This window comes from Bombina bombina, chromosome 2 (assembly GCF_027579735.1).
Source record: "Bombina bombina isolate aBomBom1 chromosome 2, aBomBom1.pri, whole genome shotgun sequence".
In the NCBI taxonomy this organism is placed as follows: Eukaryota; Metazoa; Chordata; class Amphibia; order Anura; family Bombinatoridae; genus Bombina; species Bombina bombina.
Genome location: NC_069500.1, coordinates 248,441,019 through 248,458,581, shown reverse-complemented (window position 1 = coordinate 248,458,581; position 17,563 = coordinate 248,441,019). Strand labels below are relative to the sequence as shown.

The 17,563-nt window shown below is 41.0% G+C and overlaps 1 protein-coding gene across 1 annotated transcript in view; it reads left to right on the top strand.

Moving 5' to 3' along the window:
• CHD1 (chromodomain helicase DNA binding protein 1) overlaps positions 1–17,563 on the top strand; it is a gene marked incomplete in the record, with an annotated part of 628,386 nt that overhangs the window by 170,745 nt on the left and 440,078 nt on the right.

The following is a 17,563-nucleotide window of genomic DNA, read 5'->3' as shown; positions in this document are numbered from 1 at the left end:
CCTGTGTTCAAACCAGTTACGCCTCCCTGGAGTCTTAATTTAGTTCTTATGGTTCTTCAAGGGGCTCCGTTTGAGCCTATGCATTCCTTGGATATTAAAGGGACAGTCTACACTAGAATTTTTATTATTTTAAAAGATAGATAATCCCTTTATTACCCATTTCCCAGTTTTGCATAACCAACACAGTTATAATAATATACTTTTAACCTCTGTGATTATCTTGTATCTAAGCCTCTGCAAACTGCCCCTTTTTCAGTTCTTTTGACAGACTTGCAGTCTAGCCAATCTGTGCCTACTCCCAGATTACTTCACGTGCACGAGCCCTGTGTTATCTATATGAAATATGTGAACTAACACCCTCTAGTGGTGAAAAACTGTTAAAATGCAATCTGAAAGAGGTGGGCTTCAAGGTCTAAGAAATTAGCATATGAACCTCCTAGGTTAAGCTTTCAACTAAGAATACTGAGAGAACAAAGCAAAATGGGTGATAAAAGTAAATTGGAAAATTGTTTAAATTTACATGCTCTATCTGAATCATGAGTTTATTTTGGCCTAGACTGTCCCTTTAAGTTATCTTGGAAAATTTTGTTTCCTGTTGCTATTTCATCTGCTCGTAGTGTGTCAGAGCTCCCGGCATTACAGTATGAGTCTCCTTACCTTATTTTTCATTCGGATAAGGTTGTTTACGTACCAAATTAGGGTTTCTCTCTAAAGTAGTTTCTGACCGGAACATTAATCAGGAGATTATTGTTCCTTCCTTGTGTCCTAATCCTTCTTCTCAGAAGGAACAGCTTCTACACAATCTGGATGTGGTACATGCTCTAAAATTCTATTTACAAGCGACTAAGGATTTTCGTCAATCTTCTGCTCTATTTGTGGTATTCTCTGGAAAACGTAAGGGACAGCTACTGCTACTTCTTTTTCTTTGTGGCTGAAGAGTATTATTCATTTTGCCTATGAAACTGCTGGACAGCAGCCTCCTGAGAGAGTTACGGCTCATTCTACGAGGGCTGTTTCCTCTTCCTGGGCATTCAAAAATGAAGCTTCTTTGGAACAGATTTGCACGGCTGCAACTTGGTCCTCTCTTCACACTTTTTCAAAATTCTACAAATTTGACACTTTTGCCTTGGCTGAGGCCGCTTTGGGAGAAAGGTTCTTCAAGCAGTGGTGCCTTCCATTTAGGTTCCCTGTCTTGTCCGTCCCTTATCTGTGTCCTCTAGCTTGGGTATTGATTCCCAATAGTAATTAGATGATCTGTGGACACATGTCAAGAAATAAATGTATCAGGTAAGCATAAATTTTTTTTTTCATTGATCATTAAGTTTGAGTTGCACTTACTTTCTTATATAGCCTATGATGGAATAAACCAAATTATTTTATTGTTTTTGTAAATCACTGCAGGGTAATTTTGTTATTCTTTTATTAGACAACTAACAAAATACAACATTTCTCCAACATAGGTGTGTCCGGTCCACGGCGTCATCCTTACTTGTGGGATATTCTCTTCCCCAACAGGAAATGGCAAAGAGCCCAGCAAAGCTGGTCACATGATCCCTCCTAGGCTCCGCCTTCCCCAGTCATTCTCTTTGCCGTTGTACAGGCAACATCTCCACGGAGATGGCTCAGAGTTTTTTGGTGTTTAAATGTAGTTTTTATTCTTCAATCAAGAGTTTGTTATTTTAAAATAGTGCTGGTATGTACTATTTACTCGGAAACAGAAAAGAGATGAAGATTTCTGTTTGTAAGAGGAAAATGATTTTAGCAACCGTTACTAAAATCGATGGCTGTTTCCACACAGGACTGTTGAGAGGAATTAACTTCAGTTGGGGGAAACAGTGAGCAGACTTTGGCTGCTTGAGGTATGACACATTTCTAACAAGACTTGGTAATGCTGGAAGCTGTCATTTTCCCTATGGGATCCGGTAAGCCATTTTCTTAATTTTCAATATAAGAATACAAGGGCTTCACAAGGGCTTTAAAGACTGGTAGACATTTTTCTGGGCCAAAACGATTACTATATTAAGCATGTTTAATGGTTTATAACTTAGGGAGTTATTTTAATCTTGGCAAATTGTTAAAAAAACGGACAGGCACTGTATTGGACACCTTTTTCACTGGGGGCCTTTCCTAGTCATAGGCAGAGCCTCATTTTCGAGGCTGGTAGCCAGGATCAAACAGGAGAGGGTATCGGTGATCTTGATAGCTCCTGCGTGGCCACGCAGGACTTGGTATGCAGATCTGGTGAATATGTCATCGGCTCCACCATGGAAGCTACCTTTGAGACAGGACCTTCTTGTTCAAGGTCCGTTCGAACATCCGAATCTGGCCTCACTCCAACTGACTGCTTGGAGATTGAACGCTTGATTTTATCAAAGCGAGGGTTCTCAGATTCTGTCATTGATACTCTTGTTCAGGCTAGAAAGCCTGTAACTAGGAAAATCTACCATAAAATATGGAAAAAATATATCTGTTGGTGTGAATCTAAAGGATTCCCATGGAACAAGATAAAAATTCCTAAGATTCTATCCTTTCTTCAAGAAGGTTTGGAGAAAGGATTATCTGCAAGTTCTTTGAAGGTACAGATTTCTGCTTTATCTGTTTTACTTCACAAAAAGCTGGCGGCTGTGCCAGATGTTCAAGCTTTTGTTCAGGCTCTGGTTAGAATCAAGCCTGTTTACAAACCTTTGACTCCTCCTTGGAGTCTCAATTTAGTTCTTTCAGTTCTTCAGGGGGTTCCGTTTGAACCCCTACATTCCGTTGATATCAAGTTATTATCTTGGAAAGTTTTGTTTTTGGTTGCAATTTCTTCTGCTAGAAGAGTTTCAGAGTTATCTGCTCTGCAGTGTTCTCCTCCTTATTTGGTGTTCCATGCAGATAAGGTGGTTTTGCGTACTAAACCTGGTTTTCTTCCGAAAGTTGTTTCTAACAAAAATATTAACCAGGAGATAGTCGTGCCTTCTTTGTGTCCGAATCCAGTTTCAAAGAAGGAACGTTTGTTGCACAATTTGGATGTAGTTCGTGCTCTAAAATTCTATTTAGAGGCTACAAAGGATTTCAGACAAACATCTTCCTTGTTTGTTGTTTATTCTGGTAAAAGGAGAGGTCAAAAAGCAACTTCTACCTCTCTCTCTTTTTGGCTTAAAAGCATCATCAGATTTGCTTATGAGACTGCCGGACGGCAGCCTCCTGAAAGAATCACAGCTCATTCCACTAGGGCCGTGGCTTCCACATGGGCCTTCAAGAACGAGGCTTCTGTTGATCAGATATGTAAGGCAGCGACTTGGTCTTCACTGCACACTTTTACCAAATTTTACAAATTTGATACTTTTGCTTCTTCTGAGGCTATTTTTGGGAGAAAGGTTTTGCAAGCCGTGGTGCCTTCCATCTAGGTGACCTGATTTGCTCCCTCCCATCATCCGTGTCCTAAAGCTTTGGTATTGGTTCCCACAAGTAAGGATGACGCCGTGGACCGGACACACCTATGTTGGAGAAAACAGAATTTATGTTTACCTGATAAATTACTTTCTCCAACGGTGTGTCCGGTCCACGGCCCGCCCTGGTTTTTTAATCAGGTCTGATGATTTATTTTCTCTAACTACAGTCACCACGGTATCATATGATTTCTCCTATGCAAATATTCCTCCTTTACGTCGGTCGAATGACTGGGGAAGGCGGAGCCTAGGAGGGATCATGTGACCAGCTTTGCTGGGCTCTTTGCCATTTCCTGTTGGGGAAGAGAATACCCCACAAGTAAGGATGACGCCGTGGACCGGACACACCGTTGGAGAAAGTAATTTATCAGGTAAACATAAATTCTGTTTTTGCACATGTCTAATAAGATAAATGAGATATATATATACAGGTGGCCCTCGTTTTACAACGGTTCAATTTACACCGTTTCAGAACAACCTTTTTTTCCAGTCATGTGAATGCTATTGAAAAGCATTGAGAAGCAGTGCATTTATTAAAATAGCCAGTAGGTGGAGCTGTCCGCTTGTGTTGCAGCAAAGCCAAGCAAGCTGAAATTAATCAGTTTAACCAGACCTGAGCTATCGAACAGATTTCAAAGGAACAAGATCTTCCTGTCTATAAATCAGTCCAGATTGGAATGCATAGAAAGAACTGTTTGCAGAAAAATGCAAGTGAAGTCTGTGTTGTGTGATTATTTTATTAGGTTTATAATGCTGTTAAGCATTTAAAGTCTTCATTTCAAAGTTTTAAAAATAATGTATTAGGTGTTACTTATGACAATTTGGAGAGGGGCCTGGAACCTATCTCCCTCACTTAACATTGACTTACATTATAAACTGGGTTTCAATATACAACGATTTCGATTTACAACCATTCCTTCTGGAACCTAACCCCGGCGTAAACTGAGGGCTACCTGTGTGTGTGTGTGTGTGTGTGTGTGTGTGTGTGTGTGTATATATGTGTGTGTGTATATATGTGTGTGTGTATATATGTGTGTGTGTATATATATATATATATATATATATATATATATATATATATATATATATATATATATATATATATATATATATATATATATATACATACATACATACATACATACATACATACATACATACATACATACATACATACATACATGTGTGTGACTGGCACATCCTCTTTACCACTTTCTGTTGGGGTACCACAAGGCTCTGTCCGTAGTTCTCTTCTCAATTCATACTTCATCCTTAGGTTCTAAATGCAGTCCCATGGGTTTTAGTACCATGTTTGCTGATGATACCCAAATCTTTATTTTTGCACCAGATCTATCCTTCCTTACTAACTCGTGTCACTAACTTTCTTTCTAATGTTTCATCCTGGATGTCCTCTCACTACCTTAAGCTAAATCTCTCCTAAACTGAGCTCCTTATCCCCCCCCCCTTCTTCCTATATCCCTACCACTAACTTTCACTAACTGTTGATAATAACATCATTACTCCAACCCCACATGCCCGATATCTTAGGTGTCATACTTGACTCAGATCTCTTTTTAACTACCCACATCCGGTCTTTGGCCAATTCCTGCCGCCTTAAAAAAAAAATCATGTCCCACTTTGACTATTGCAACTCCAGCCTCCCAAGCTACCGCCTATCTCCCTTACAATCAATATTTGCTTCTGCCAGGCTAATCTTCCTTACAGGTTGCTCCTCATTTGCTGCAGCTTTTTGCCAGTCCCTTCACTGGCTTCCTCTAACCTCTAGCATAAAACACAAAATCCTGACTCTTTTAAAGCTCTTAATAACTCTGATCCAACCTAGTCTTAAAGGGCAATTATTGTCCTTTCCAAACGCATCATTTTTCAAAAGTTCATTGTTGTCATAAATTTTCTCCCATATACATATATTAAATGGTTATTTCTCTTGTAAGATGTGTCGAGTCCACGGATTCATCCATACTTGTGGGATATTCTCCTTCCCTACAGGAAGTGGCAGAGAGAGCACCCACAGCAGAGCTGTCTATATAGCTCGCTTCAAGAGGAGTGTGGTGACAAAAATGTTAGGTTTTTATTTTCTCAAGTATAAGTTTATTTTAAATGGTACCGGTGTGTACTATTTACTCTCTGGCAGAAAAGGGATGAAGATTTCTGTAAGGAGGATGATGATCTTAGCATTTTGTAACTAAGATCCACTGCTGTTCTCACAAGGGCTGAAGAGTACAGGAAAACTTCAGTTGGAGGAACAGTTTGCAGGCTAAACTGCATTAAGGTATGTTCAGTCTATTTTTTGTAGACAGACTGTTATTTCTAGAAAAGGCTGGCAATATCCCCATGAGGGAAGGGTAAGCTGTATTCAGTAAAAGAGGAATCCAAGCTTACATAAAGGGCTCATAGTTACTGGTGACACTAATAGGAAAAAATGTTTTGGTTTAATTACAAACGTTTTTTGAGGGACTTTAAGGGGTCTTTGTGGCTTGTTTAAGGGTTATTAACCCACATGGCTAGTTCAAGAAACACACTGTGGTTTTTTTAGGCCCCATAACATCGAGTGAGGTGGGTGGGGCCTATTTTCAGTTGCACAGTTTATTTACCTCAGAAGCATCCATCTACTTCTCCAGAGATTCCTGCTGTATTTGAGGGCTGTAAAGAGGTTTTTTCCCCCACAAATCGTTCTTAAAGGGCAGGTAGGCAAGGTGCTGAACGTTATTTTACCGGTTTTGAAGTTTTTTCAATCCGGTTTTTACATTAAGGGGTTAATTGTTTATTTGCATAGTTGTGCAAAGTTACTAAGGCTTTATGATGCTACTGTAAAAATGTTGTTGTGTTTACTGCTTTTTTACACTGTTTTGCAGAGTTTGTGCAGCTTTTTTTTGTCTTAAAGGCAAAGTACCCTTTTTGTTTAAAGTGTTATTTACTTTGATTAAAGTGTTTTCCAAGCTTGCTTGTTACATTACTAGCCTGTTTTAACATGTCTGACACCAAGGAAAATCCTTGTTCTATGTGTTTAGAAGCCATTGTGGAACCCCCTCTTAGAATGTGTCCCACTTGCACTGATATGTCTATAAATTATAAAGAACATATTTTAGTACTTAAAAAATATTGCAATAGATGATTCTCAGTTAGAAGGAAATGAGGGTTTAGCATCTAGCTCTCCCCAAGTGTCACAACCAGTAACGCCCGCACAAGTGACGCCAAGTACCTCTAGTGCGTCTAATTCATTTACTTTACAAGACATGGCCACAGTTATGAATAAAACCCTCAGAGGTTTTCTCTAAACTGCCTGGTTTACAAGGAAAGCGTGTCAGCTCTGGGTTAAGAACAAATGCTGAGCCGTCTGACGCTTTAGTAGCCGTATCCGATATACCCTCACAATGTTCTGAAGTAGGGGTAAGGGATTTGTTATCTGAGGGAGAGATTTCTGATTCAGAAAAGACGCTCCCTCAGACAGATTCTGATATGACAGCTTTTAAATTTAAGCTTGAACACCTCCGCTTATTGCTCAAGGAGGTATTAACTACTCTAGACGATTGTGACCCTATAGTGGTCCCAGAGAAATTGTTTAAAATGGACAGATACTTAGAGGTTCCTGTTTACACTGATGTTTTTTCAGTCCCTAAGAGGATTGTAACTATTGTTACTAAGGAGTGGGATAGACCAGGTATTCCGTTCGCTCCCCCTCCTGTTTTTAAGAAAATGTTTCCCATATCTGACACCATACAGGACTCGTAGTAGACTGTTCCTAAGGTGGAGGGAGCTATTTCTACTATTGCTAAGCGTACAACTATACCTATCGAAGACGGTTGTGCTTTCAAAGATCCTATGGATAAAAAATTAGAGAGTCTCCTAAAGAAAATTTTTGTTCAAGGTTTTCTTCTCCAACCTATTGCATGCATTGTTCCTGTAACTACTGCAGCTGCTTTCTGGTTTGAGGCTCTAGAAGAGGCGGAGATTCCATTAGAGGATATTATGGATAGAATTAAGGCCCTTAAGTTGGCTAATTCTTTCATTACAGATGCCGCTTTCCAAATGGGTAAATTAGCGGCAAAGAATTCAGGTTTTGCCATTTTAGCACGCAGGGCGTTATGGCTTAAGTCCTGGTCTGCTGATGTGTCATCAAAATCTAAATTGTTAAATATCTCTTTCAAAGGAAAAGACCCTATTCGGGCCTGCACTGAGAAATTATTTCAGACATCAATGGAGGGAAAGGCCATGCCCTCCCTCAGGATAAAACAAATAAGATGAGGACCAAACAAAATAATTTTTCGTTCCTTTCGGAACTTCAAGGGTGGTCCCGCTTCAGCTTCCCCTGCAGCACAAGAGGGGAATTGTGTCCAATCCAAGTCAGTCTGGAGACCTAACCAGGCTTGGAACAAAGGTAAACAGGCCAAGAAGCCTGCTGCTGCCTCTAAGACAGCATGAAGGGGAAGCCCCCGATCTGGGAAAGGATCTAGTAGGGGGCAGACTCTCTCTCTTTGCTCAGGCTTGGGCAAGAGATGTTCACGATTCCTGGGCTTTAGAAATTGTGTCCCAAGGATATCTTCTGGACTTCAAAGACTCCCCCTCCCCCCAAGGGGGAGATTTCACATTTCTCAATTGTCTGCAAACCAGACAAAGAGAGAGTCGTTCTTACGCTGTGTAGAGGACCTACATACCATGGGAGTGATTCGCCCAGTTCCAAGAGCGGAACAAGGGCTAGGTTTTTACTCCAACCTGTTTGTGGTTCCCAAAAAAGAGGGAACTTTCAGGCCAATCTTGGATCTCAAAATTCTAAACAAATTCCTCAAGAGTACCATCTTTCAAGATGGAGACTATTCGGACTATTCTTCCTCTGATCCAGGAGGGTCAATATATGACTACCGTGGACTTAAAGGATGCGTATCTACACATCCCTATTCACAGAGATCATCATCAATTCCTCAGATTCGCCTTTCTGGACAGGCATTACCAGTTTGTGGCCCTTCCCTTCGGGTTGGCCACGGCTCCCAGAATTTTCACAAAGGTGCTAGGGTCCCTTTTGGCGGTTCTAAGACCGCGGGGTATAGCAGTGGCGCCTTATCTAGACGACATCCTAATTCAGGCGTCAACTGTAGGGAAGGAGAATATCCCACAAGTATGGATGAATCCGTGGAATCGATACATCACAAGAGAGAAATTTATCAGGTAAGCATAAATTCTGTTTTCTTTCATGTAATTGGCAAGAGTCCATGAACTAGTGATGTATGGGATATACAATCCTACCAAGAGGGGCAAAGTTTCCCAAACCTCAAAATACCTATAAATACACCCCTCACCACACCCACAATTCAGTTTTACAAACTTTGCCTCCTATGGAGATGGTCAAGTTAGTTTGTGCTAAGATTTCTACGTTGATATGCGCTTCTCAGCATTTTGAAGCCCGATTCCTCTGAGAGTACAGTGAATGTCAGAGGGATGTGAAGGGAGTATTGCCTATTGAATGCAATAGTTTTCCTCACAGGGATCTATTTCATAGGTTCTCTGTTATCGGTTGTAGAGATTCATCTCCTACCTCCCTTTTCAGATCGACAATATACTCTCATATTCCATTACCTCTACTGATAACCGTTTCAGTACTGGTTGGCTATCTGCTATATGTGGATGGGTGTCTTTTGGTAAGTATGTTTTCATTTACTTAAGACACACTCAGCTATAGTTTGTCACTTTATATATTTATATTAAGTTCTAAATACTGTATATATATTGTACTTATATTTGCCATGATTCAGGTTTCAGTATATTTCCTTTTGCAGACTGTCAGTTTTATATCTGGGAAATGCATTTTTTAGGAAAATGTATTTCTTACCTGGGGTATAGTCTTTTTGCAATTGACTGTCATTTTAAATTTGCGGGCAGAATTAGGCTCGCGAGGGCGCAAAATGCCAAACAATATTGCGTCATTTTTGGCGCAAGATTTTTTGGCACAAAGTTACGTTCGATGACACAAATTAGTAATTTCCGGCGTCTTTGTCGACGCCGAGTCCTTTCACAAGGTTGCGTCTTCAATGACGCGAGTGTGTCATTTCCGGATGTTGTTAGCGCCCAAATTTTTTCTCTGTTTGTGCGTCATTCTTGGTGCCAAATATTTTCATAATTTAAACCCCATTCCTATATGCCTCTTGCCTTCTCTATCAGAGGGCTATGCTGTTGCATTTTTTCCCATTCATGAATATGCCATATAAGGAAATTGATAATTTTGCTTTATATGTTGTTTTTTTTCTCTTACATTTGCAAGATGTCTCAATCTGATCCTGTCTCAGAAAACACTGTTGGAATCCTGCTTACTGATAACAGTTCTACCAAAGCTAAGTATATTTGTTGTAATCTTATGGAGATTATATCTCCAGCTGTGGTTTGTAATAAGTTGTCATGATAAACTTTTACATACAGATAATGTATCCATCAGTAATAATGCATTGCCTGTTGCTGTTCTTTTAACATCTAATGTACAAGATATACCTGTGAATTTATAAGAATTTATTGCTGATTCTATTCAGGCGGCTTTGTCTGCCATCCCGCCTTCTAATAAATATAAAGGTCTTTTTAAACTTCTCATAAAGTTGATGAAATTTCAAATTACCGACAACATACTGAATTATCCTCCTCTGATGAGGATCTATCTGATTCAGGAGATACTTCCTCAGATATTGACACTGACAAATCTACTTATTTATTAAAAATGGAGTACATTCGTTCTTTGTTGAAGAAGTGTTGATTATATTGGATATTGAGGAGACTATTCCTCTTGATATTAAAGCTAGTAAACGTTTAAATTCTGTTTATAAACCTCCTGTGGTTATTTTGGAGGGTTTTTCAGTTCCTGATGCTATTTCTGGTATGATTTCTAAGGAATGGAATAGGCCTTGTGGTACTTTTATTCCTTCTTTAAGGTTTGAAAAATGGTATCCTTTGCTAGCAGTTACATTGGAGTTTGGGGAAAAGATCCCCAAAGTTGATGGGGCTATCTCTACTCTTGCTAAACGTACTACTATTCCTACGGAATATAGTATTTCTTTTAAAGATCCTTTAGATAGGAAACTTGAATCTTATCTAAGGAAAGCTTATTTATTTTCAGGTCTTCTTCTTAGGCCTGCAATTTCTTTGGCTGATGTTGCAGCTGCTTCAACTTTTTGGTTGGAAACTTTAGCGCGACAAGTATCGAATTTAGCTCTCATGACTGCAGCATCGGACGCGATTCCCTTTGCTCGTTTTCATATGAGACCTCTCCAGCTTTGTATGCTGAATCAATGATGCAGGGATTATACAAGGATATCACAATTAATATCCTTAAATCCCAATGCTCGACTTTCTCTGACTTGGTGGTTAGATCACCATCGTATTGTTCTAGGGACCTCTTTGGTTCGTCCAACCTGGACTGTGATCACAACAGATGCAAGTCTTTTCAGGTTGGGCAGCTGTTTGGGGATCTCTGACAGCACAAGGGGTTTGGAAATCTCAAGAGGCGAGATTACCAATCAATATTTTGGAACTCTGTGCGATTTTCAGTGCTTTTCAGGCTTTTCCTCTGTTGAAGAGTGAACCGTTCATTTGTGTTCAGACAGACAATATCACAGCTGTGGCATATGTCAATTATCAGGGTGGGACTCACAGCTATGATAGAAATACCTTGAATACTTTCTTGGGCGGAATCCAGCTCTTGTCTAATTTCTTTGGTACATATCCCAGGTGTAGACAATTGGGAAGCGGATTATCTCAGCCGTCAGACTTTACATCCGGGGGCGTGGTCTCTCCATCCAGATATGTTTTCTCAGATTGTTCAGATGTGGGGTCTTCCAGAAATAGATCTGATGGCTTCTCATCTAAACAAGAAACTTCCTAGGTACCTGTCCAGGTCAAGGGATCTTCAGGCGGAAGCAGTGGATGCGTTGACATTTCCTTGGTGCTACCAACCTGCTTATATTTTCCCGCCTCTAGTTCTTCTTCCAAGAGTGATATCCAAAATCATCATGGAACAGTCATTTGTATTGCTGGTAGCTCCAGCATGGCCTTACAGGTTTTGGTATGCGGATCTTGTTCGGATGTCCAGTTGCCAACCTTGGCCTCTTCCATTTAGGTCGGATCTTCTGTCTCAAGGTCAGTTTTTTCCCATCAGGATTTCAAATCATTCAATTTGAAGGTATGTGAATTGAACGCCTAGTGATTAGTCATAGAGGTTTCTCCGATTAATACTATGTTACAGGCTCGTAAATCTGTTTCTAGAAAGATTTATTATTGAGTTTGGAAGACTTATTTTCATGGTGTTCTTCTCATAAATTCGCTTGGAATTCTTTCAGAATTCCTAGAATTTTACAGTTTCTTCAGGATGGTTTGGATAAGGTTTTGTCTGCAAGTTCTTTGAAGGGACAAATCTTTTTGCTCTTTCTGTCTTATTTTACAGAAAGATTGCTAAGCTTCCTGATATTCACTGTTTTTAACAGGCTTTGGTTTGTATCAAGCCTATCATTAAATCAATCTCTCCTCTTTGGAGTCTTAATTTGGTTTTTGAAGGCTTTACGGGCTCCTCCATTTGAGCCTATGCATTCTTTGGATATTAAACTACTTTCTTGGAAAGTGTTGTTCCTTTTGGCCATCTCTTCTGCTAAAAGATTTTCGGAATTATCTACTCTTTATTGTGAATCTCCTTTTCTGATTTTTCATCAGGATAAGGCGGTTTTGCGGACTTCATTTAAATTCTTTCCTAAGGTTGTGATTTCTAACTACATTAATAGAGAAATTGTCCCTTCCTTGTGTCCTAATACTAAGAATTCTTTGGAGAAATCCTTCCATTCTTTGGATATGGTAAGAGCTTTGAAATATTATGTTGAAGCTACTAAAGATTTCAGGAAGAATTCTAGTCTATTTGATGTCTTTTCTGGTTCTAGGAAAGGTCAGAGGGCTTCTGCCGTTTCCTTGGCTTTGTGGTTTAAGCTTTGGTTTCATTCAGCTTATTTGGGGTCGGGTCAAGCCCCCTCTCAGAGAATTACAGCCCATTCTACTAGATCAGTCTCCACTTTGTGGGCTTTTAAGAATGAAGCTTCAGTTGATCAGATTTGCAAAGCAGCAACCTGGTCTTCTTTGCATACATTTACTAAATTCTACCGTTTTGATGTATTCGCTTCTTCGGAAGCAGTTTTTGGTAGTAAAGTTCTTCAGGCAGCTATTTGTTTGATTCTTCTGCTTATGTTTTAAGTTTTTTCTTTTCATTTAATGAGAATTAACTTATATTTTGGGTTGTGGATTATTTTTTCAGCGAGAAATGGCTGTTTTTATTTTTATCCCTCCCTCTCTAGTGACTCTTGCGTGGAGTTCCACATCTTGGGTATTGCTATCCCATACGTCACTAGCTCATGGACTCTTGCCAATTACATGAAAGAAAACATAGTTTATGTAAGAACTTACCTGATAAATTCATCTTTTTCATATTGGCAAGAGTCCATGAGGCCCACCCTTTCTTGTGGTGGTTATGATTTTTTGTATAAAGCACAATTATTTCCAAATTCTGTTGTTGATGCTTTTTACTCCTTTCTTTATTACCCCACTTCTTGGCTATTCGTTAAACTGAATTGTTGGTGTGGTGAAGTTTATATTTATAGGCATTTTGAGGTTTGGGAAACTTTGCCCCTCCTGGTAGGATTGTATAACTCATACGTCACTAGCTCATGGACTCTTTCTAATATGAAAGAAATTAATTTATCAGGTAAGTTCTTACATAAATTATGTTTCTCCAACATAGGTGTGTCCGGTCCACGGCGTCATCCTTACTTGTGGGATATTCTCTTCCCCAACAGGAAATGGCAAAGAGCCCAGCAAAGCTGGTCACATGATCCCTCCTAGGCTCCGCCTACCCCAGTCATTCTCTTTGCCGTTGTACAGGCAACATCTCCACGGAGATGGCTTAGAGTTTTTTAGTGTTTAACTGTAGTTTTTATTATTCAATCAAGAGTTTGTTATTTTAAAATAGTGCTGGTATGTACTATTTACTCAGAAACAGAAAAGAGATGAAGATTTCTGTTTGTATGAGGAAAATGATTTTAGCACCGTAACTAAAATCCATGGCTGTTCCACACAGGACTGTTGAGAGCAATTAACTTCAGTTGGGGGAACAGTGTGCAGTCTCTTACTGCTTGAGGTATGACACATTCTAACAAGACGATGTAATGCTGGAAGCTGTCATTTTCCCTATGGGATCCGGTAAGCCATGTTTATTAAGATAGTAAATAAGGGCTTCACAAGGGCTTATTAAGACTGTAGACTTTTTCTGGGCTAAATCGATTCATTATTAACACATATTTAGCCTTGAGGAATCATTTATTCTGGGTATTTTGATATGATTATATCGGCAGGCACTGTTTTAGACACCTTATTCTTTAGGGGCTTTCCCTAATCATAGTCAGAGCCTCATTTTCGCGCCGGTATGGCGCACTTGTTTTTGAGGACAGCATGGCATGCAGCTGCATGTGTGTGGAGCTCTGATACATAGAAAGGTCTTTCTGAAGGCATCATTTGGTATCGTATTCCCCTTTGGGCTTGGTTGGGTCTCAGCAAAGCAGATTCCAGGGACTGTAAAGGGGTTAAATATAAAAACGGCTCCGGTTCCGTTATTTTAAGGGTTAAAGCTTCCAAATTTGGTGTGCAATACTTTTAAGGCTTTAAGACACTGTGGTGAAATTTTGGTGAATTTTGAACAATTCCTTCATACTTTTTCGCAATTGCAATAATAAAGTGTGTTTAGTTTAAAATTTAAAGTGACAGTAACGGTTTTATTTTAAAACGTTTTTTGTGCTTTGTTATCAAGTTTATGCCTGTTTAACATGTCTGAACTACCAGATAGATTGTGTTCTGACTGTGGGGAAACCAAGGAACCTTTTCATTTAACTATATGTATTTTATGTTATAAAAAATTTAGTAAAAATGATGCCCAAGATGATTCCTCAAGTGAGGGGAGTAAGCATGGTACTGCATCATCCCCTCCTTCGTCTACACCAGTCTTGCCCATACAGGAGGCCCCTAGTACATCTAGTGCGCCAATACTCCTTACTATGCAACATTTAACGGCTGTAATGGATAATTCTATCAAAAACATTTTAGCCAATATGCCCACTTATCAGCGAAAGCGCGACTGCTCTGTTTTAGAAAATTCTGTAGAGCATGAGAACGCTGATGATATGGTTTCTGAAGGGCCCCTACACCAGTCTGAGGGGGCCAGGGAGGTTTTGTCTGAGGGAGAAATTTCAGATTCAGGAAACATTTCTCAACAAGCTGAACCTGATGTGATTACTTTTAAATTTAAGTTGGAACATCTCCGCGCTCTGCTTAAGGAGGTGTTATCCAATTTGGATGATTGTGGTTATCTGGTCATTCCAGAACCACTATGTAAAATGGAAAAGTTCTTAGAGGCCCCGGGGCCCCCCGAAGCTTTTCCTATATCCAAGCGGGTGGCGTACATTGTTAGTAAAGAATGGGACAGGCCCGGTATACCTTTAGTACCTCCCCCCATATTTATAAAATTGTTTTCCTATAGTCGACCCCAGAAAGGACTGATGGCAGACAGTCCCCAAGGTCGAGGGGGCGGTTTCTACTCTACACAAGCGCGCCACTATACCCATAGAAGATAGTTGTGCTTTCCAAGATCCTATGGATAAAAAATTAGAAGGTCTGCTAAAGATGTTTGTTCAGCAAGGTTCCCTTCTACAACCAATTGCATGCATTGTCCCTGTCACTGCAGCCGCGTGTTTCTAGTTTGATGAGCTAGGAAAGGCGATTATTAGTAATTCTTCTTCTTATGAGGAGATTATGGACAGAATTCGTGCTCTTAAATTGGCTAATTCTTTCACCCTAGACGCCACCTTGCAATTGGCTAGGTTAGCGGCGAAAAAATTCTGGGTTTGCTATTGTGGCGCAGAGCGCTTTGGTTAAAATCTTGGGCAGCGGATGCGTCTTCCAAGAACAAATTGCTTGACATTCCTTTCAAGGGGAAAACACTCTTTGGCCCTGACTTGAAAGAGATTATCTCTGATATCACTGGGGGCAAGGGCCACGCCCTTCCTCAGGATAGGTCTTTTCAAGACCAAAAATAAACCTAAGTTTCGTCCCTTTCGCAGAAACGGATCAGCCCCAAGGGCTACGTCCTCTAAGCAGGAAGGTAATACTTCTCAAGCCAATCCAGCCTGGAGACCTATGCCAGGCTGGAGCAAAGGAAAGCAGGCCAGGAAACCTGCCACTGCTACCAAGACAGCATGAAATGCGGGCCCCCGATCCGGGACCGGATCTGGTGGGGGGCAGACTCTCTCTCTTCGCTCAGGCTTGGGAAAGAGATGTTCTGGATCCTTGGGCGCTAGAAATAGTCTCCCAAGGTTATTCTCTGGAGTTCAAGGGGCTTCCTCCAAGGGGGAGGTTCCACAGGTCTCAGTTGTCTTCAGACCACATAAGAAGACAGGCATTCTTACATTGGGTAGAAGAACTGCTAAAAATGGGAGTGATTCATCCTGTTCCATTAGGAGAACAAGGGATGGGGTTCTACTCCAATCTGTTCATAGTTCCCAAAAAAGAGGGAACGTTCAGACCAATCTTAGATCTCAAGATCTTGAACAAGTTTCTCAAGGTTCCATCGTTCAAGATGGAAACCATTCGAACACTTCTTCCTTCCATCCAGGAAGGTCAATTCATGACCAAGGTGGATTTCAAGGATGCGTATCTACATATTCCTATCCACAAGGAACATCATCGGTTCCTAAGGTTTGCATTCCTGGACAAGCATTTCCAGTTCGTGGCATTTTCTTTCGGATTAGCCACTGCTCCTAGGATTTTCTCTAGGTACTAGGGTCCCTTCTGGCGGTGCTAAGACCAAGGGGCATTGCTGTAGTACCTTACTTGGACGACATTCTGATTCGAGCGTCGTCCCTTCCTCAAGTAAAGGCTCACACGGACATTGTCCTGGCCTTTCTCAGATCTCACGGATGGAAAGTGAACGTGGAAAAGAGTTCTCTATCTCCGTCAACGAGGGTTCCCTTCTTGGGAACTATAATAGACTCCTTGGAAATGAGGATTTTTCTGACAGAAGCCAGAAAAACAAAACTTCTAGACTCTTGTCGGATACTTCATTCCGTTCCTCTTCCTTCCATAGCGCAGTGCATGGAAGTGATAGGTTTGATGGTAGCGGCAATGGACATAGTTCCTTTTGTGCGCATTCATCTAAGACCATTACAACTGTTCATGCTCAGTCAGTGGAATGGGGACTATTCAGACTTGTCTCCGAAGATACAAGCAAATCAGAGGACCAGAGACTCATTCCGTTGGTGGCTGTCCCTGGACAACCTGTCACAAGGGATGACCTTCCGCAGACCAGAGTGGGTCATTGTCACGACCGACGCCAGTCTGATGGGCTAGGGCGCGGTCTGGGGATCCCTGAAAGCTCAGGGTCTTTGGTCTCGGGTAGAATCTCTTCTACCGATAAATATTCTGGAACTGAGAGCGATATTCAATGCTCTCAAAGCTTGGCCTCAGCTAGCGAGGGCCAAGTTCATACATCAACCATCAGGGGGGAACAAGGAGTTCCCTAGCGATGGAAGAAGTGACCAAAATCATTCTATGGGCGGAGTCTCACTCCTGCCACCTGTCTGCTATCCACATCCCAGGAGTGGAAAATTGGGAAGCGGATTTTCTGAGTCGTCAGACATTGCATCCGGGGGAGTGGGAACTCCATCCGGAAATCTTTGCCCAAGTCACTCAACCGTGGGGCATTCCAGACATGGATCTGATGGCCTCTCGTCAGAACTTCAGAGTTCCTTACTACGGGTACAGATCCAGGGATCCCAAGGCGGCTCTAGTGGATGCACTAGTAGCACCTTGGACCTTCAAACTAGCTTATGTGTTCCCGCCGTTTCCTCTCATCCCCAGGCTGGTAGCCAGGATCAATCAGGAGAGGGCGTCGGTGATTTTGATAGCTCCTGCGTGGCCACGCAGGACTTGGTATGCAGATCTGGTGAATATGTCATCGGCTCCGCCATGGAAGCTACCTTTGAGAGGCCTTCTTGTTCTAGGTCCGTTCGACCCACTCCAGCTGACTGCTTGGAGATTGAACGCTTGATCTTATCAAA